General features: G+C 36.3%; 1 protein-coding gene across 2 annotated transcripts in view; it reads right to left on the bottom strand.

The window, feature by feature from the left end:
• SP4 (Sp4 transcription factor) overlaps positions 1–21,273 on the bottom strand; it is an 86,668-nt gene that overhangs the window by 43,961 nt on the left and 21,434 nt on the right. The gene's annotated exons all lie outside the window — the stretch shown is intronic.

The raw sequence follows: 21,273 nt of genomic DNA, 5'->3' as shown, positions 1-21,273 counted from the left end.
GGGCTTGATCCCAGGACCCTGGGATCATAACCTGAGCCTAAGGCAGCCGCTTAACCGACTGAGCCACCCAGGTGCCCCTAAATCACCAAATTCTTTACCAAGGCTTCCAGGCCCTCCTGCTCCAGTTTAACCCTACACCCTCAAACCTCATCACGTATTATCAGTCTCTCCCCTGTTCACTCTGCTCCTGACACATTGGCCTTTTCCCCTAGCCCTCAAACAAATCAAGCTCATTCCTTTCTTAGGGCCTCTGCACATCCTCTCCAGTCTGGGTAGGAATGCCTTGGCACCCAAATCTTTGCACAGCTGATTCCTTAGTAATATTCTAAGTTCAAAACTCTCCTCTTTAGAAATACCACTCCTGATCACATCATCTAAAATGGTACCCTTTAGTCCATTTCTGTATCATCACCAAGTTTTTGTCTTACTTGGATTAAATTATCTTGTCCTTTTTAACTTTTTTGTCTTTGCCTCACTTCTGAATGTTAAGTTCCATGAGAACAGGGATCTTGCCTGTCATGTTCACTGCTGTCTCCAGCATGTGGAACACTACTCAACACCCAGAAGCCACTCAATAACATAAGCTTAATAAAGGAATGTTTAAAAATTAATTCATCTTCAAAACTTACTCCTATTAATGATTCTGTTTTGGTAAATGCTAAATACTACTCTCCCTATTAACTACAATCAAAACATTAAAACATCATCTTTTAGGCTAAAGTTCTCCTTTACCCATTAATTACATCCATATGATAGCCAGGTTAAAATGTACATAAAAGCATAATGCTCCTGCATTCACCTTACCTTTCTGTTGCCAGAACCATCACCCTGGTCCAGGTCCTTATTATTTCATGCCTCTAACAGCCTACATGGGACCCACACCTCCTATCTCATCCTTCAAACTGTTGCCAGAAAATTTTTAAATGCTGTTCTGATCATATCACTTCCCTGCTCACTAACTTTCAATCATTCCCCATCAGACAAAGTCTAGCATTCAAAGGACTCCACCACAAAGACCTAACTCCTGGCTCTCAGACTTCCTCCTTATGGCCAAATCCAATCTGTATTTTCTCACTGCTGCATGTGACACAATCAACCATTCTGTTCTTCCTAAAACTTGACTGAATGAGCTGTAATTCCTTACATTCTGAGAAACCCCTTACTCGCTATTAGCCATTATCAGCATTTAAATCTAAGCTTGTATCACATTTTTAGTTTTTTGAAAGATTTTATTTTTAAGTCATCTCTACACCCAAGATGGAACTCAAACTCACAACCTCGAGAACAAGAGTCACATGCCCCACTGACTGAGCCTGCCAGGTGCCCCTGTGTCATATTTTTAAAAGATTTATCCACACTGGTTGCCTTTAGTCCACACTTCCCTTTCCTCAAACTACTAAAATTGTATGTCCAACCCATTACTCTACTAAAATCATGACAGAATTATCAATTCGTCTAGGAATGAGACCAGTTATCCCACTCTCCTAAACTAGTTCCTTCTCATTGCCCAAACTGAAAACTTGAAGCCATTCTTAACTCTCCTCCATCTCCTTCTACCCCTACAATAGCAGCTATCATTTTATACTTAGCTACTGGATGTCTTACATCTGTTATTTTACCTATTCCTCACATCCCTATGGATTGAGTACTGCCGTCCCTATTTTAAGTTAAGAAAACTAAAGTTCTGGGGGAGCCTGGGTGGTTCGGTCAGTTGGGCGTCCGCCTTCGGCTCAGGTTGTGATCCTGGAGTCCTAGGATCAATCCCAACGTTGGGCTCCCTGCTCAGTAGGGAGCCTGCTTCTCCCTCTCCCTCTGCCCATTCCCCTATTTGCGCTCTCTCTCGCTCACTCTCTCAAATAAAAACTTAAAAAAAAAAAAAAAAAAGAAAACTAAAGTTCTGAGAGGTACATAAAACACCCAAGGTCACAAAATAGCTAAGTGACAGAACTGGGATTTGAATCCAGGTCTAGCTAACTCCAAAAGCTATTCTCTTTCCACTGCATGTATTACTTATATTGATCAGTAGTCCTTGTTGAGTATATCTCTTCAAAGTATCTCAAGTTTGTCCATTTTCTCCATCCTTATTGCCTATACATTAGCACAGGTCCTTTTCACCATTATGCCAATTCTGCCCTTTCCAATCTCATAATGCAGATACAAATCTGGTTCCCCAAAAGTCAATGAGTCTTCAAAGCATTCACAGTAAAGTCAACATTTCTTGGCACAGGATGTAAAAAGCTCTTCATAATCTAGCTTTTGCTTACTTTATTATAGCTTCATCTCAGTAATCCTCCTCCATCCCCACTCTCAACACCAGCTACACTGAACTCCTACTTCCTCTAATGTTCCATGCTTGATTGTCTCTGGGCCTTTGACTAATGTAGCCAGTATCCAACATATTTTCCCATTCCAAATCTCCATCTCTGTTGGTCTGACAAAAGCCAATTCATCTTACAGAACTCAGTTCATGTGTCATTCCCTTTGGGGAGTCTTCCTGAAAGGTGTCTTTCTGAATCTAGGTCAGAAAACTCTTCTTTCTTTTCCCATAGATATCTTGTGCATAATTTTATTATATCAACAGACAAACTATATAGTGAACGCATACTGTAAATGCTTGTTTTGTCTTTCCAAAAGGTCATATACTCTTGTCTCTGAGGAGCTAAATACACCTCCCTTTTTTCCATTCCTAAAAATGGATTGCCTGAGTATGTTAAGACTTAAGAACAGATGATTGGCCCATGTGGTAGTGGATGCTGTCACTGTGTCGAGTTGAAATTATGAGTACAAAAATTTCTCAAGTGTCATTTATAGGGTAAGTTGGGTATAGGATGACTTATAAACCAGACAATGAAATTTGCATCAATGAGACCACTACTTTACTTACAATTCAATCTGGAAAGTTAGGACTATAATAAAAAAAATAAGCACAGGAAAAAGCTCTTATGTAGGAAAAATAGTTGGTTTGTTGCAATGACTTTGTGTTCAATTTGTCAAGGAAAAGTTAATAATAAAGATGCCCAAAAATATAAGAAGCTGTGCTAATGATATTGCTGGTGAAAATGGGAAAGACAAGTAATTATAGAAACTACACATTTATAGTTATTAAAATGTCTGAAGGAAAAAGTTATTAATGCTCTTTTAAAATTCTAGTCTCTAACCTCTGTGTTATCACTTAAACTGTTTTATAACATAATCTTACAAATAACTCAAGGTTTCTTGGTCCTATAACTATGCATCATGATGGAATATAGAATGACCCTTCTTTTCTTTTCCTTACATGCTGTCAGAGGTAAAAAACATTTCAAGGCTGCCTGGAACAACCAAGCCATCTTTCCTATTTCTTTCCTTTTTTGTTCTGCTCCCCGTTTTCAAATACAAAAACTGGGCCAAGGGTAATGGGGGCCAGATGCTTGGTAGGTGACATGATATTAGATCGCTAGATACTCAAGAACATCTAGAATGGGTATTTAGGAGAAACTGTTTCTTGCACATTTTCCTTTAGCAACAGCTGGAGTGGTCTTTTGTCTCAAAATGGTACTAAAAGACTTGACTTTAAACTTAGAGGAAGAAAGGAAAAAGGAGATTTAACGAGTAAAGAAAAACAGCATGTTCCATATAGACTAACCTAGTTCTCTGAATTTTGAGACGGGGGCCTACACCTAAGCCAGTAATGTATTACTCTGACTTGAGTTTCAGTATATTTAGATCCCTAAGAGACCTTAGGGATTGAATTAGAATCTCAGTATTCCTGGTTTCTTTTATCAGATACCCTCTCATTCCATCACAGTATTAATCACAAATTATTCCTAACAAAAGCTGCTCAGGACATAGGGCCTCTGTGTGGTTTTCCGTCCTTTGGCTAGCAAAGTTCCTGGCACACTGGGAGTACTCAGTTTCTTAAATAAAGTGGATGGCAATCTAAAATCCATATAAACACAGCAAGCTTTCTTATTAAAGTAGGCCAACATCAGGTCACAAGGCTACTAGATGATACCAAGCTTGCAAAAGACCTGTAACATGGGTGGCAAGTCAGTAAGAAAGAGAGTAAGTGTACATTTACCACAATCATCTCCTGCTTCATTGATACAGAATTCAGATCATTCAGGAGTACATCCCAAAGTATAAGTCACAACTGCCACTGAAACTACTGTTTCTTTTCTCTCACATATATGTTTTACCATATGACAGGTGTTACCCACATTCAGCAAAACCTTTTTTTGAAGAGTATAAGAGTATACTTTAAAAAAATAATTATAACCAATCTTGACATTTAATGAAATGGGCTAAGATTTCTTCCTTTGCACATTATTTTGAAGAGGGTAAATACAGTTTTGTATTACAGATATATACACTTTTAAGTTTTTTCTTCTGATTTTAACAATGCATACTCACCACAGAAAAATATTAGGAAAATAAAATCATCCATATATTCATTATTCACAGATTACTATTACCATTTTGATGTATCTGCTTCTAATCTATTCTGCATTTTGATAATGATGCAACCCTACTACATAAAAATTCTGTTGTATTATGTTCTTTTTTACTTATTTAATAATGTAAGTGCCTCCAAGTTATTACAAATTCTTTTAAAATAGTATAATGATTGTATAATATTCCATCATACACATATATCAGAACTTACAAAACCATTACCCTAGTATTAGACATTAAGGTTATTTTGAAACACACAAGTAACCCATAGCAATATAAATAATGAGCAACTTGAACAAAAATATTTGTTCTTATTACTTCCAAGAGATGGAGGCCTAGAAGTGAGATTACTTGTTCAAAGGATATGGAAACACTCTTAAAATTTTATATACAAATTAAAAAATCATAGGAGCATATATAAAGAGCTGCAGTCATTTAAATTTCCACTAGAAGTATACAAGAGTACTTTTGCATCTCATGTACAAGAGAAATTCAGTAAGATTTTAAAAAAACACAATAGAAAAAAATTGGTATCTCACTGTGGTTTTTAATATAAGTGATTCCTACTCTTGTCTTTAATCTTCTATATATTGTGAAGGTGCAAGTCAATGCAATAAGATAAAGGAATAACAAATCTATATGAGAAAAGAAACTCTAGAAAATCAACAAATTATTAGAACAAATAAGACATTTCAGCAAGATGGCCAAATACAAGATCAATATAAAAAATCAACAGCTTTCCTCTATAACAGCAATAACCAATTCAAAAAAATAAAAGAAAAAATAAACCACGAATACCCAAGAATCAATCCAATTAGAAATGTGCAAGTTCCATGTGGAGAAAGAATGGGGAAGCCTCTTACACTGTTGGTGGGAATGCAAGCTGATGTAGCCACTCTGGAAAACAGAATGGAGATTCTTCAAAAAGCTAAAAATAGAGCTACCCTATGACCCAGCAATTGCACTATTGGGTATTTACCCCAAAGATACAAATGTAGTGATCCGAAGGGGCACCTGCACCCCAATGTTCATAGCAGCAATCTCCACAATAGCCAAACTGTGGAAGAATCTGAGATGTCCATCAACAGATGAATGGATAAAGACGACGTGGCATGTGTGTGTACACACACACTAGAATATTACTCAGCCATCAAAAAGAATGAAATCTTGACATTTGCAATGACATGGATGGAACTAGAGGCTATTATGCCAAGTGAAGTACATCAGTTAGAAAAAGACAAATACCGTATGATCTCACTCATATGTGGAATTTAAGAAACAAAACACTACTGGCTATCTGGGTGTGCTTTGGGGGTGGGGTGGGGTAAGGAAGTTCAGATCTCAATCTTAGACCATTCACAAAAGTAAACTGCAAACAGGTATTAAAAAAAACGCAACTAAATATAAAAGCAAAACGAAACTACAAAAAATATTAGAAGAAAATACAGAACTACAGGGTTTTCTTAAACAAAATTCCAAAACAAAGACAAAGGAAAATATTGATAAATTTGATCATTATCAGAATTTTATATTTCTTAAGACAAAAATACAACTTCACCTATGTAACTCCACCTTTGCTTAGATCAAAACCTGTGGAATAATCCTTATTCTTGATTCCTGTCTTTCTCTCATACTTTATTCCCTACCCTGCTGAGTGCTCCTTCAAAACAGAGCCAGGATCCAAGCACTTCTCCACCACCCTCTACTACTTGCACCTTAGTCCAAGCTACAGTTAGTCCAAGCTTTTCTCCTGCTTGACTACTATTAATTGTTAACTGCTACCACTGCCCTACTCTATAAATTCATTCTTAACATAGTTCCCAGAAAGACAGTGTTGCTCTTCTGACTACAATCCTACAGTGGCATCCTACTGTATTCTGAGTAAATGCCAAAGGCCTTATAATCACCTACAAGGTCCTATATATAAACTAGCCACCCATCACCTCTTTAATCTCATCCTCTGGCTCACTGAACTTCAACCATGCTGGCCTCCTTACCATTCCTTGAACACACTAGGCATAATCCCAATTTAGGGCCCTTGAACTCTGTTCTTTCTGCCTAGAACAGTCTTTCCTCAGCACATGTATGTTCAACCTTCTTACTTCTTTCAAGTCCTTATTCTAGTATCACCTTCTCAATGTGTCCTATACCCAGACTACTCTATTTATAAATAGTTATGGCCCTTCCTCCCCAGCAATCCCATTCTGCTTAATTTTACTTTTCCCATAAACTATGAAAAGATGAATACACTGTATCAGTGTTTAGAATAGTAAAAAATCAGAAACTACCTAAATAGCTATGAATTGGGGAATACTTAAATAACTGTAAAATAGTTATACAATAGCAATGTTATATAGTAGTTAAAAAGAATGAGAAAAATCTTTACAGACAAACCTAAGACAGACCTCTAAAAAATATGATTGAGTGAAACGATCAAAGTTCCTGATGTTTACATTACAAGCATTATAGATTTCCTACAATGATATTCACATGTAACAAACTGGAAAAGGTCTGAAAGGACATGTAACAAACTGATTAAGAGTGCTTACTTCAAAAAGGGGATCTGAAGAATGGAATGTAATCAGCAGGAGCTTGTTTAGCTTTACTTATACTAGGTGCACTTTTTTTTTAAAAAAAACAAGGGAAATGTTTCCATGTATTACTAACATAGTAAAGATTTATTTTAAAATGAAAAAAAAAGTTGGTAATTCATAAACCCAATATGGCATTTCATTATTGTTTTATCTGCATTTTTAAAAATTCCTAATGGAGTTGAAATGTTTATTGGTCATTTGAATATTCTTTCTGAATTAAGTGCTCATGACCTTTGCCATTTATCTACTAAGATTCAGGCCTTTCCTTTTGTGTAGTTCTATTTATTAAGGACCCTTTGTCTTATTTGTTGAAAATATTTTATATAAGTTGTAACCATATACATGAAAACCAAAGGAAATGTGGCTTGGTCAACCTCTGTGAAGTCAGCTATAAATGACATTTTAAAAAATTATGACCCCTTAATAACATTTAAACATAATAGGAAAATGAGGGGGAAATAGAAATAAAAAAATGAAGGTACAATCTTACCATCCACTTCCTTCAACTATTACTGATTTGATTTTTTTAGCATTTCACACCAACCCTTTGAGGTAAGTAGGGCACTTATTAGTATTTCCACATTAATGATAAGAAACACTCAAAATAATCCAATTGGCCCTTACTTCTTATGGGAAAAAAATGTTTTACATGTTTTTTTCTCATAATGAGTACCACGTTAACATTTCTGTGTAGGTAAAATAGACCCACAAATTTGGAAAACAAAGGAAACTATCTACCTTTTTAAAAAATTAACCCAATTACCAATTCACTGAAAATAATCTACTTAATAATAGTGAAGCAACAGGTTCACGATGCTATTTTAGGTATATGCGTTTCATAGTTGTGTTTTTTACACATAGACTAGGAATGTTTATCTACTAGAACTGATCAGGAAAAACAAAACTTCATTTCTATAACGTAAAACTTGCCATGGAGGGCCAGGGAGACTTCTTACTTTTCTGAATAATACTAAAATGATTCTTAACTCAGCCTATTTAAGGTTAATTTCCTCTAGAGACTAAACTTGGAGTCTACCTAAATAAATCTAAGGGCCTCTAAAGGTATACACAGGAAAGAATAGAAGTCTCTGTACCTTTCAAATGATTTTCACTAAATATACTCTGAAATAGAAGTTGATTTGCTTTATAATGACTTAATACAGACAAGGAGAATGTATATTCCTAAACATAAAAAGAAAACCAGGTATGTCTAGGGCTGGAGGACAGGAGGGAGAAATGGGAAGTGACTACTTATATGCCTGGGGTTTCTTTATGAGGTTAGGAAAACGCCCTAAAATTATGGCTGTATTGTATATGAATCATACCTCAATAAAACTGTTCTAAACAGGGAATAACTAGAAAAAAAAAGTACTTTTTTTGGTTCTAAATCTCTTCAAAATAGTGTTCTCAACTGTAGGTAATTTTGTCTTCTAAGGGATATTTGGTAATGTCTGGAGATATTTTTGGTTGTGCAACTTGGTGGATCATTACTGGTATTTAGTGAGTAGAGCCAGGGATGCTGCTAAACATTTTACCATATACAGGACAAATCCCCAAATCAAAGAATATCTAGCCTAAGATGTCAATAGTGCTGAGGTTAAGAAACTCTAATTAAACTGAGCTCCCAAATAACTAACGTTCATGGCTCTCATATATTCATATCATTATAAACAACTATAACCAAAATTAAAATTACAAAAAAGTAAAATATGGTACATTTGTATGATACCCATAAAAACTATAAAAAACTAGATGATGGACTCTGAAAAACAAATTGAGGGTTCTAGAGGGGAGAGGGGCGGGGGGATGGGTTAGCCTGGTGATGGGTATTAAAGAGGGCACATTCTGCGTGGAGCACTGGGTGTTATGCACAAACAATGAATCATGGAACACAACATCAAAAACTAATGATGTAATGTACGGTGATTAACATAACAATAAAAAATTTAAAAAAAAAACTAAAAAACTACATGAGTCTCCATTAAAAAAACAAAACAAAACAACAAACTACATGACCGAATTAAAGTCTTTACAAAGAGAGTAATATAAATTTTGGAATGGGCTTGGACAGCTTTGACAAATGACTTGGATAGATTTCATAGTACAGTGGCAATACAAAGAATAGTATCCTAAGTTTGGTAATTCTGCTCATTAATTACAAAATACTTCTTTACTTTATTCAAGAACTGTAATAAGTGTTTCCTACAGAGAAACTATAACTTGAGAATATTAAGAAGTAACTTAGTGCTCTCTGCATTCTTTAAATGAAGATGAACGATATTAGCCAATACTTCTGAGACTATTTACACATCATGGAACATGTATAATTTTTAAACCAATACTGAGTTTCTGAGTAGGCATAACAGACAGTTTAGCAGAGCATATAAATTTAACAAAGCTTTGGAGTCAGGCAGACCTGTCTTTGAGTTCTAATCCTCTCTACAGTTTCTTTTTTTGAGGACCTGGGAGTGGTGGGAATTAACTGAGATAATGTATGTAACACACTTAGCACAATGCCTACAATAAGATGAACACTCAAGAGGAATGTTAACTCCAATACATTTGAAATTGCATAATTTATTAAGTACAAATAACTAGTAACAGCCATCCTGATTTTTGTAAGTCTTAGAACTTTGAATGAGAACTTAGGGTACAAGTGAGATTTATTCATTCAACAAACATTTCCTGAGTACCCACTGTGTGCTTAACACTGCTGGGTAAATAAAGATGAGTAAGATCTGACCTGAAACTCTCACCTGTAGGGAAGACAAGCAAGTAATTATAATATGTACAACAAAAAGCATAAGATGCTTAAGTAGTAGAGAAGAAAGTAATCCACTGTCAAGAAGAAACATGAAGGCTTCATGGAAGAGAAGAAACCACTGACTGGTGGAAACAGTAAAGGCAAATAGGAAGGCCATGGGAAGAGTATATTTAAAGGCGTAACTCTGAGACAACATACTGCCAGAGATTAAAGTTCAAGGAAATGAGGAGCTAAAGACAGAGTTGGAGAGAGAGGTCAAGAAGGACCTTATTCAATAATTTCCTAAAGCAGTGACTTTTGGGGGTAGGTGAGGAGTGGGTTCTTATTAAGGTATCATGCTCATCCCTCCCATTCCCCAATTCAGATAATACCTGCCATATAATAATTACTTATGTTTACTGAACTTACTAAATTAGGCCAGAACTGTACTCAACTACTTTACACTTACACTTTGTCATCTAATACTCTCTCCTAAGGCTCTGAGAGGTTATACAAACTTCACTATCACGTGGCAAAGCCAAGGTGTGAACCTAGGTCAGCCTAAACCCAGAGCCTTCCACTCTTCTATGGACTATACCACCCTCCCCAGGAACCAGGGATATTATTTGGGCTTTGGAGGCAAAAGAATTATAAATGGTTTTAAGTAGGAAATTAATGGGTTCAAATCCACATTATAGATACAACACTGCCAATTGCTCTGAATGGAATGGAATATGGAAGTTCTATTCATCATTTTTAAATAAAACCTGTAGATCTATCATATTCTCTACATTACATTATAGATATGATTACATCAGTGTGCTAATATGACCTTTACTTAGATTAGATAGGAAAGTTGCTTTGACCAAAATATGCATAAATTTAAGATGTGGGATTTTCATTATCTTTTATTAAAAGAGTGACTGGGTCAAGCTTGATTTACAGGCTAAACATCTCTTAAAATTAAGGATCAGAAATTCAACAATGCCTAATTGTTGTTAATACACAGTAGGCTGCATTTCTAGAGCAAATTCTCAGAGGTATACATAGGCAAAACCTGCCTATCAATTCTGATTCTTGAAGATACTGCTCTATTGAGCCTCGAACAGGAAGGAAAGGCAATTCCAGTCACTTAGAATCTGCTACTGATGAGGGGTGGGAGGTGGTACTTAAGCTTTTTTCTTCCCATTTAAAGTCCCAGAGAAGTTGCCATTATTCACGAAGAGCAGATGTGGACGTTTTTGAAAATGTAGCCTAAACTTCATGAATGATTTGATACCTATCAAATTCAAGAAAGTTTAAGGAAGAACTAACACGTTCCTAACAGAACAGATACACTTATGAGGGACATCTAAGCATAATTAAGAAGCAAGCACAGAGAATGCTGATTTTAAGAAAATAAACACCAGTGGACTCAAAACTTTCTTTACTATATAACCCCATCGTAAAAATACCTGAACTTTACAACCTAATATATTTATTACATGCATATAATAAGTGCATATCAATGCATACATTATAAAATAAACACAGAAACCAGACATTTGCAGTTATGTGATTAGAAAAATAAACTCTAGCATTTTCTTCCTACTTTCTGTTTTGGAGAGCAATGTCTTTCAAAACAACATGAATAAGATATAAACAGAGAAGTATTACAAAACAAACAAAACCCAACTAGACACACACTGGCAAAAGTTCACCCAGGGAAACTGCTAAAAGCTCACAGCTAAGTTTGCTCAAAACCCACTGTATTGATATGGTTTGAGATGGTTATGATTTGATTTCTAGATCTATCTAAAATGCTTAAGGAAAAAAAAAAAGCAGTGTATCCATGAATACAGAGAACTGGCGGTTGCCAGAAGGGAGGGGGGGTGGAGAGATTGGCAAAATGGGTGAAGGAGAGTGGGAGGTACAGGCTTCCAGTTATAGAATAAGTTAAGTCATGGGGATAAAGGTAGAGCATAGGGAATATGGTCAATGACATTGTAATAGCATCGTATGGTGACAGATGGTAGCTACAGCTGTGGTGAGCATAGTATAACGTATAGAGTTATCTTGAGAGCTGTAGGAATCACCCTGTTGAACACCTGAAACTAATTTAACATTGTGTGTCAGCTATACCTCAATAAATAAGTAAATAATGGGACACCTGGGTGGCTCAGTCAGTTAAGCAGCTGCCTTCGATCCGGGTTATGATCCCAGGGTCCTGGGATCGAGTCCTGCATCAGGCTCCTTGCTCGGCAGGGAGCCTGCTTCTCCCTTTCTCTCCCTCTGCTTGTGCTCTCTCTGTCAAATAAATAAAATCTTAAAAAAAAAATAAAAAATAAAAAAATAAAAGCAGCCCACTCATCACAGGAGATCGTATATTTCCCAGAAATGTCACACCAAGATTTGAGGACACTTGGCTAAAAAAAATCAGCATTTAAAACTGCTTCTGACAAGAAGAAACATTAGATTCAAAGAGTCAATGTGAAAATAATTTTTCCTACAGAATTTCATATGTAACATTATAACTAAAGTTTAATTTTAAGATGTTCTTCTTGAGGAAATCTAATGACATTTTTAATGTTTGATACAGAATATGGGAAAAAATATGGGAAAAAACAGTAAGAAGAATTTATCCCCACTATCACTGGAAGGCAACAATATTCTGGTTATTAGATGTAGAAAGATGGATAACAGCTTCTATCCTGAGGAAAATCATAACCACGTCAGGCACTGTGTTAAGCACTTCCACGTATTTCACACATAACCTGCTGAGACAGATTATTACTCCAAAAGACTATCTACCCCCTAATGCTCTGATTCCATGCTCACCAATTAATTCTGATTATTACTTGGTTTCTCAGGTACCTTGACACCAGAAATAGATTAACAGCATTCCAGTAATTAGAGATATTTATCTCTTAGCTTATATTAGAAAGAAAAAACAGTATTCTACTTGTCAATCTCGTCAATCCTGATTTTATAAATCAATTTCTCTAGGATCTGAACCTGAAAACCAGTTCTTGAAATTTCAAAGCCACAAACTAAATCATAAACTATTTTGACTCTATCACAGAACACTTTAGGAAGCCATACACTAAAAGAGGAAAAGCACCTAATCATCTTAACTACAAATAATTACATGCATGTGCACACACACACATACACACACTCTTCAATAATGCAGTAATAATAAATTACTTTAAAAGCAGGCTGACAACTTTTAAAGTTTATATGACCAAGTATGTCTCCAAATTATGCAAAAATACACAAAATACATATTGAGTCATAAGGATTCAATGTGCCTACAAAAGAACTCTGGGAAAACAATGGTAGAGACCCCCAAATTAATGCCTCAGGGAGTAGCAATACCCTAGTGTCATGAGAAAGTTAACAGACCTCCCTAAAATGCCTAATTTTAAAAATATGACACTGACTTTTAAATAAATTTAAGTATTTAAGTGTGTCCCACTCATTTCCTAAAGCCCATGTTTCACAGAACACCTTATGTATTTTCTTATATTTAACTTGTAGCAGTACTGTTCCTACAATCTACCACTGAAAATGATAAAAATATCTGATGTTAAGTTTGTAACAAAAATTCACATTTTCCAAAAAAAATCACATTTTCCTCTAAAATTACTTGATTATAGAATATCAGGCAGTTCTTAGGGTTACAAATTAATAACTGGCACACAAACAAAAGGACTCAATTTGTATTTTCCCTCTTCATCATTTAGAAAGTTGACACACAAATAATCCAACATAGAAAGCAGCTCCACTCCATGTATTCAGTTGAACTTATAATAAGTGTTTACTGAGTGCCTCCCATAGGTGAGGAATACATAGAATAAGGCAGGAGTTGGGGAGAAAAGCTCAGTCAAAACAAAGACAAACACTTGTCTTCAACTCCTGGTTATTTCTATTTATTCTGGCCTTAATCCAGATTAAGGGTCAACTCTTCTCAACTCTTTGTCTACATAGGGAAAAGTTTACATTATAGAAACCCTTCCCAAGAGGCAAACAACTGACCCATAAGGTTCTGAAGATTTCCTTTAAAATTGCAATATTAAAAAAAAAAAATCCAATTTCCTAGCATCCCATTCATTCTTTACTGAACCATACCCACTTAAGAAAGTAGAAGAAAAAAAAATCAAAGGAAAATCTGACTCCTTCTACACGGAATTTTAATAGTTTTTAAAGATTTGAAGCTTGTTTCAGTTCTTCAGAGGTGAACTGAGTTACCATAGATTGTCCTGAACAGATAGAGCCTCTATCACAAACTTTACTCCACATCAGGCTTTTCACTTCTTGAAAAATGTAATGTATAAAAGTTTAATAACTTGAAAAGTCTACAACTGGAAACCTAGGAAGGTTTTGAGGAAGGGAAAAGGAGTACATGACCAAATCTGGGTTTTAGGAAAACTCTGGAATGTCAAGTATATGACAGAAAAGCTAGAGGCAGAGAAGCCAGTTAAGAAGCTATTCTACCTGGGGCGCCTGGGTGGCTCAGTCGTGAAGGGTCTGCCTTCAGCTCAGGTCATGATCCCAGGGTCCTGGGATTGAGCCCCACATCGGGCTCCCTGCTCCGCCGGAAGCCTGCTTCTCCCTCTCCCACTCCCCCTGCTTGTGTTCCCGCTCTCGCCGTGTCTCTCTCTCTCAAATAAATAAAATCTTTAAAAAAAAAAAAAAGAAAAAGAAAAAGAAGCTATTCTACCTTCTAGATAATGAAGCCCCGAAAAAGAACACTAAGAGAAAGAAAGAACTAGATATAAGAATAATAATTATAATAATAATAAATAGCTGCTAACACTTAGTGAAAACTTTTCTGTTTCTAAGCACTGTGCAAAGCACTTTATGTTCATTATCCCACTAAAGCAACGTTGATTATCGCCATTTTACAAATGACACTCATATCTAGAGAAACACTTGATCAAGATTTAAGTGGCAAAACCAAGACTTGAATCAAGGTCTAATTGCAGGATTCAGACCTAAAACTAAAAACTTCATTTAAAATCACTGTTATGAAGATCAAATCAGTCTGCAAGAATTCTGGTCTGGATCACAAGGAGGAGGGTAAGCACTTCAACTGAGATAAAGAAACTCAGGAGGGAAAGCAGGTTGGGAAGGAAAATCGGTTCTATACTCAAGAAGTCTCCCAACGAGCAGAGCTCCAGCTCAAACTTTGTCACCAATTAGACTCCACCTCCAAGAAGTCAAGTTCAGCACTGTCTCTTCTCTGACCACTATCATTTAACCTTCTGCCACCTTTTCTCCCAGTACTCTTGAACTTCACCCTCACTTTGTTCTATTGTCATTTGACTGGACGCACACTCTCAATCCAGCAACCCTCCTGACTTCATTTGGCATCCTTTGCTAATCCCTTGCCTCTCTGAACTTTGTCATATCGAGTGGCAATTCTCCTCAGAAATGCCTCAGGAAACAATATGATTTCATCTCCTACCACTGCCTCAGAAAACATACTGAGTTGTTCTCTTAGTCTCCACCCTCTCTCTCTAGTCCTTCCCTCTCCTCTATGTTCCTACTGCACCAACCAACCTCCTTGAAACTAGATTAGCCTCCTCTCATCCATGTCCAAACTGTGCAATCCAAAATGTAGATTTGACCATGATATTCCACTTCTTAAGGCCCTTTGAAGGTTTCCCATTGCTTACAGAATACCACTTAAATTCCTTATCATGGCAAGGGAAGAATATCCCATCATGTGGTGCTTGCCACCATGACTACAGCACATGAACTCTTGGTCTGAACACATAAAACTGTGTTCCCTTCCCTGATCATATCTTGCTATTACATGACTCTGACCTTTTGCCTAGAATATCCCTTCTCTGCCAACCTGGCTAATTTCTACTCATCCTACCTGAGCTATCCTGTATCATTCACCTCCTCGAGGAAACCTTCCTCACAAATTCCCTCTGATTATACAGTACACTTGTATGTTTCCACAGAAGATGGGTCCTGCCGTTTAAAGCATTATCACAGTATAATCACTCATCTGATTTCTAACCCCCAACATTCCTGCTCCAATTATATGCCTATATACTCCTTAGTAACTTCTTAAGCATTGTGGTATCTATAACCTAGCACAGTACTTGGTAAATAATAGGCCCTCAATAAATACTTACTATATGAATAAACATAAATCATAGTCTTACAAAGCCTTTATCCGCTCTCAAGATACTATCCTCTTACTGTTTTCATCAAACTTTTCCAAATGTATCCTATACTTGCTAGGTCAGTATTTTCACCATTCATTCACATAAATGCTTTCAGTTTTGCTGTAGCATTCCTTAAATTTTATAAAGTAGTTCTACCCTATAGAACTTTCTACAAGAATGAAAATATTCTGAATCAGGGCTGTCCAATATTGCAGCCTCTAGCCACATGTGGCTATTAACTATTAAAATGTGGTCGGTGCCCGGCAACTCTCTTACACTGTTGGTGGGAATGAAAACTGGTGCAGCCACTCTGGGAAACAGTATGAATGTTCCTCAGAAAGCTAAATATAGAACTACCCTACAACCCAGCAATTGCACTACTAGGTATTTATCCGAAGGATACAAAAAACAGTGGGCGCATGTACCCCAATGTTTGTAGCAGCATTATCCACTATAGCCAAAATATGGAAAGAGCACAAATGTCCATTGACTGATGAATGTACCAAGATGTGTTATATATATGAAATGGAATATTACTCAGCCATCAAAAAGAATGAAATCTTGCCATTTATGCTAAGCAAAACAAGTCAGAGAAAAACAAATACCATATGATCTCACTCGTATGTGGATTTTTTTTTAACATTTTTATTTATTTTATCCATTCGAGAAAGACAGAGAGAGAGAGACAGAGCACAAGTGGAGGAGAGGGAAAAGCAAGCAGAGGGAGAAGCAGGCTTCCCGCTGAGCAAGGAGCCGGATGCAGGACTCGATCCCAGGATCCTGGGATTGTGACCTGAGCCGAAAGCAGGCGCCTAACCAACTGAGCCACCCAGGCATCCCTCATATGTGGAATTTAAGAAACAAAACAGATGAATATAGGGGAAAGGAAGGAAAAATAAGATAAAAAACAGTGAGGGAGGCAAATCATAAAAGACCCTTAACTATAAGGAACAAACTGAGGGTTGCTGGAGGGGCAGGGGGTGGGTGATGGGGTTAATGGGTGATGGGCATTAATGAGGACACTTACTGGGGTGCCTGGGTGGCTCAGTCGTTAAGCAGCTGCCTTCGGCTCAGGTCATGATCCCAGGGTCCTGGGATCAAGCCCCGCATCGGGCTCCCTGCTCAGCAGGAAGCCTGCTTCTCCCTCTCCCACTCCCCCTGCTTGTGTTCCCTCTCTCACTGTGTCTCTGTTAAATAAATAAATAAAAATCTTTAAATAAAAAAAAAAATGAGGACACTTGTTGTGATGAGCACTGGGTGTCACATGCACATGGTGAAACACTAAATTCTACCCCTGAAATGCATATTCACTATATGTTAACTAACTTGAAGTTAAATAAAATGTTGAAAGAATAAAAGAAATAGAGAGAAAGAGAGAGAGAGAGAAAGAGAGAGAGAAAGAAAGAAAGAAAGGAAAGAAAGGAAAGAAAGGAAAGAAAGGAAGGAAGGAAGGAAGGAAGGAAGGAAGGAAGGAAGGAAGGAAGGAAGAAAGAAAAAAAAGAAAGGAAGGAAGGAAGGAAGAAATGCGGTCACTGCCACTGAGGAAATGAATTTTTAACTATAATTAATTACCTTAAATAGTCACATGTGCCTTGTAGCTTTCATACTGAACAGCACTGTTCTCAGGTCTTACCAAATGATCCAAACAAAATCCATGAACTTTTCCCAATGCTCACTCTCCAAGTCATCTTTCCAACATTCAACACTCTCTGAGATTTCTCTTAGCTGTTGATATACCATCCTGTTCTCTTCCTATCTGTTTTCACTTTTCTTGACTCAACATTCTCCTTTTGTCCCCAAATGATTGAGTGTAACCCCTAAGGGTAGGTCTCATCCTTCTGCACTTCAAACCCAAAACTAACTCCTTCATCAATTTCACACGCTGCCATAATTTCAATCACCACCTGGATGTACAAGATTTCCAAATCCAGATGCTGACTCTGATCCCTCTTCTCAGATTCACACTCCAAATACAAACTGGGTACCTCTAATGGATGTCAAACCTAACAAACATAAAATTCAGGTTCATCACCTTCTTTTTCTCAATGCCATTTCTTTTAATGAAATGGTGGAATCACTCTCACAGTGACCTAGGCTCAAACTCTTAAAAATTACCTTTATTTTTCCTCTCTATATTCACGAATTAAATCTTGTTGATTATTTTCTTAAAGTCTCTTCAGTCACATGCTTTACACCCAAGGTCAGATTTCCCATCACTGATATGTGAACTAACTCTATGGTCCCAAAACTGGCTTTCCTGTATCTCCTACGTCTGCTAGGTAATAAAACGAAAACACCACTTTATACAAGAAACTTCCCTTCCCCTAACCCTCCACAAATATACACATTCACACACACCTTTAATTGTTTGTCACCTGTCTTTCGTCTGACATTGTCATTCTAAAATCAGACTTTTACCAACCTTGCCAACTTCATTTTCTATCATTTCCCTCAAAGTCTCCACTAACTCAAATGGCCTACCAATTTCAGCTTCCTCTTTTGTACCTGTTGTTTCTTGAGCCTATAATGCCTTCCTTCTTTATTCGTGTTTTTTTTGGGGGGTGGGGCACTTTCCTTTCCTTCAAGAATCAGTTCATGCTTCCTAGGTAGGCTTCACAAAGCCTTTTATTTCTGCCCTGACCCTCATTTTTCCTGCTCCTAATTTCAACACTGCTACCTTTTACCATTCAGTCTGCTTTTAGCATATATCACTGCATATTCCTTCTATGTACTATCTTTAATTTTAATGAATATTCTGTCTCCTCAACTAGAACAGAAGCTTTTAGAAAGCAAACACTGTCTTATACCACCCTTTTGTTCTAGGAAATTAACCCTGTGCCCACACTTAGTAGGAATTAAGGAAAAAATACAAAAAACAGATATGATGTTGAAAGGTTGTAAGTAATAAGACAAAGAGAAAATTGGTAACCAAGGACACTAACTACTAAATGGATAAAATAGGAAATAAGAGGGGAAATAAGTAACCTAACACAAGAGCTGAGAATATGGGCAAAGGCAATCAGAGAATCAGGCATCAGTGTAATAACCACCTAAAAATAGCAAAATATTATAATGGTCATCATCAAATGACTCTGGGTTTTTCTGTTTTATAGGCAGTTCCCTCAAACAATGCTTAAAATAAAGAGGTAAAACACAGGATTTGTGGGGTTTTTTTCCTACAATGGTATTTATTTTAATGAAATCCTATATATAAAGGCAAGCTAGCAGTTTGTGCAGGTGGGTATGAAAATTCTCAAAATATCAGAATGATAGCCTTAACTGCATAGAAATTTATAGCTGATCTGTCCAGCCCTGGAAATACAGAACTGGCACTCAGTGCTATGAGGGTATAGTATGCCCTGTCAGTTCTTAAGGTCAGAGCTTAAAATAGTTACACAATTCAGGGCCAACAGAGGCTGGGCCAACACTATTAGGCTGTCATGGATCAGTCTAACCCCACAGATGTCTATTTTAAGCTTCATCTCTAAACAGCAAATTGAGCAACCAGGAAATACTAGTTTTCTACTTTCAAATGCAGATGAACAAGCCAAAGATCGTCTCTAAAAATGTGGATGGGATCATTCCAACCATATAAGAACCATATATTGTTTGCCATGCAATCCAGACCCATCTATGGTTGTGGGGAATTCAATTCTGGTCATCTCTTTTCACTTTCAATGTAGATGAGAAAAGTATGAGCTCATCTTTGTGGGGAAAAGACTTCTTAAAATTATACTGACTTTCTCAGATACAAATTTTGGCATATTTTTTGGGGGAGGGAGGTTAGAACACCAGCAAAGAGGAAGTTTTATTTACTTACATGAATTCACAATCTTATTTAAAAGAAACCTCATTTATAGAAATAAACCTTAAGGTAAGACAACTATGTACATTTGATAGAAGAGACTAACTTAAATAAAGATGTGTGACAAGGAAAAAAATACATTTCACTGTAAAATTATAGTCAAAGCCTAATAGTTTTAGCAAATGATCTTTATATTTTCTCTGCAAAAGTTATAAGAACTCTTGGGGCACCTGGGTGCCTCAGTCAGTTAAGGGTCTGACTCTTGGTTTTGGCTCAGGTCATGGTCTCAGACACCTGAGATTGAGCCCCACATCAGGCTCTGCTTGTCTCTTTCCCGCTGCTCCTCACCCCTGCCCACAATGTCACTCTCAAGAAATAAAAAATCTTAAAAAAAAAAAGTTGTAAGAACTCTTCAGTTTAATTACTTTGTCCTCTCAGTTTCTTCATCACAATAAAAGCTCCAGAAGACCATGAATTTATAATACCTCTATTACTATTTTCTAAATTAGTGGTTTATTTCAGTAATTGCTCACAGCTAAGATTAGATCTCAAGATTATATCCACATACTTGCACTTAACCATGATATATGGCAACAGACAGAAATTATTTAAAGCAAAAGAACTACTGAAAAGAAAAAACAGTGGATCACATTTGTATCCCTTTCCCCTTTATATAAGGGAGTTTATTATTTTATATTTCTATTCTGCTGTCCCTTAGAAGAATTCAATGCGCTTTATCACAGCTTGGGCAGGCAATAATCTATTCATTATCAAAGAATACTCTTTGCCATTATCAAAGAATACCCTTGATGATTCTGAAAAGGAAAGGAACATAAACATTTCTAGACCTAGTAAATATTATATAAACTAAGAGAACAGCTTGAAAAAAAAAAACTACATTTAATTATTACTTAGCCTAAAAAGTTCTTAAGTTAGGTTCTTTCAAAGGCTACCAAATTTGGATCATATTAAAATTTTAGTTTCAATTAATATGAAAAATATTATGAATGATTTTAAAATCCTCAAAAAGAAAGTGTAAACTTTGACTAGATTTACAATATCTGGAGTACAGCTATCCAGCTGAATATCTAATGTTTTAGTACAAAAAGGAACTAAATGCTAAAACACAAGAAAAAACTTAATGTAATATTAACGTTTTATTAGCAGTTATAAAACACAAGGTCAATTTAAAATTGATAGATACCATTATATAAAATCAGAGGATTTTACAGTAACAGAATACTGAGATTTTTAATACTACCAAAGAATTAATAAAATAATTATCTTTTATTCAATTAACAAAAAAGGCAAAGCATTCCAAAAGGTGAAATCCAAAGTTTCTGTACATTACAAGTGAAATAAATATCAGTCCTTGAAATAACTGATAAATTTTAAAGAATGCCCATATACCTAGGGAAAATGAAATCAAATCATTGAATATAAAGCAATTTTTTCAAAAGAGCTATAAATATTTACCAAGTACCAACCATATGCAAGGCACTATCTATGCACACTGGAGGAGGCCAAGATGAT

Source organism: Callorhinus ursinus, unplaced genomic scaffold (assembly GCF_003265705.2).
Source record: "Callorhinus ursinus isolate GAN/ISIS: 27379988/994484 unplaced genomic scaffold, GSC_fseal_2.0 scaffold12, whole genome shotgun sequence".
Lineage (NCBI taxonomy): Eukaryota > Metazoa > Chordata > Mammalia > Carnivora > Otariidae > Callorhinus > Callorhinus ursinus.
The sequence above is the reverse complement of the archived record's forward strand: the minus strand, read 5'-3'. Positions and strand labels throughout refer to the sequence as shown.